This window comes from Anneissia japonica, unplaced genomic scaffold, assembly GCF_011630105.1.
Source record: "Anneissia japonica isolate Jap-2015-1 unplaced genomic scaffold, ASM1163010v1 scaffold4988_len2956909_cov206, whole genome shotgun sequence".
Taxonomy (NCBI): domain Eukaryota; kingdom Metazoa; phylum Echinodermata; class Crinoidea; order Comatulida; family Comatulidae; genus Anneissia; species Anneissia japonica.
In genome coordinates this window covers 140,536-141,749 of record NW_022696345.1, presented here as the reverse complement: position 1 = coordinate 141,749, position 1,214 = coordinate 140,536, and positions in this window count along the sequence as shown.

Sequence of the window (1,214 nt, the reverse complement as noted above, 5' to 3'; positions counted from 1 at the left end):
ATTTAGTAAAAACTATAGTAGTCCTAATAAAGACAAGATAGTTGGTTCTTCCTATGAGCATTCGTCCCTGCTACGGGATTAACTCGAGGTAAGTATTCTAATTCGGTCATGGACGCATGCTCCTGTCTAAATGGCCTTTTGGTTGAGCAAGTGTGTGAATTCCCGGCATTTCTAACTTTGGGTATTGTATTGATGGAGCTCTGTGGATTAGGAAGATATAGGCCTAGGCCTAGTTTTCCTTTATATATTATTAAGCAGTAATTTGCTTACAAAAGGAATAAAAAAATTACCTAAAACACCCAAAAAAGCCGCCTCCCCGACTTGTATTAATACTAAATGGAACTGTCATTTTGTACCGGTGGTGCCAGGAATTTATAAATACAAAGAAGTGAATTAGTGTACGACCATGACTTTCAATTAAAAGAAATTTACCAGAATGCTCTCTACACTGTAAGTCATCAGTTAGGTCTAATGTTATTATATCTCTAACTGTCATATTGTATAGGGGAAAAACAATGTTACATCCCAGGGGCGGATTTTTTTTCGGGGGCTGGGGGGGGGGCTGGCTGACACCCCCCCCCCTTTTTTTTGGAAAGCAAAAAAGAAAAGAAAGGAAGAAAAACAAAAATAAAATGATCACCTAAAGCGCCTGACAGGTTATTTTCGGGCGTCTAGAACACCAAATTTTCGCGGGGGCATTGTTCTGGACCCTTAAGGTAGTGTTATCTCAATCGGCCCCACTTTCTCCCCTCCCCACCCCTTTCGGACATGTCTGTATCCGCCCCTACATCCAACGGCAAGATATACATTGCGAATTAGGTGTTTGTTATCACTATTGCCATAAATATATATTTTAAAGAAAAGTATCGGGGATCCTGTCTCGTTAAATGCTGAAGATGAATCTGTATTATATTGATCTCTGTTATTTAATGCATCGAGAACTGACGTTGTTCCACGCATGTGCAAGAATGTGAAATACATGAATTGCTTCTATTTGGTTTTAAATTCCCATCGAAGACCCAGTGGCCAAGTTAGGTAAGGCGTCTGCATAAAGTAAGGTGGCGGGACAACTCTTTTATATTTCTATTGTTCCTCTAATTTGTTTTATAAGCTGTTGAAGGTTTTGCATACTACTACGTCATCCATTGTACAAGTCTAGAACTCTTCACAATCATGCATACACGAGGCTACCAATGCTTGATAAAGGTCTAAGG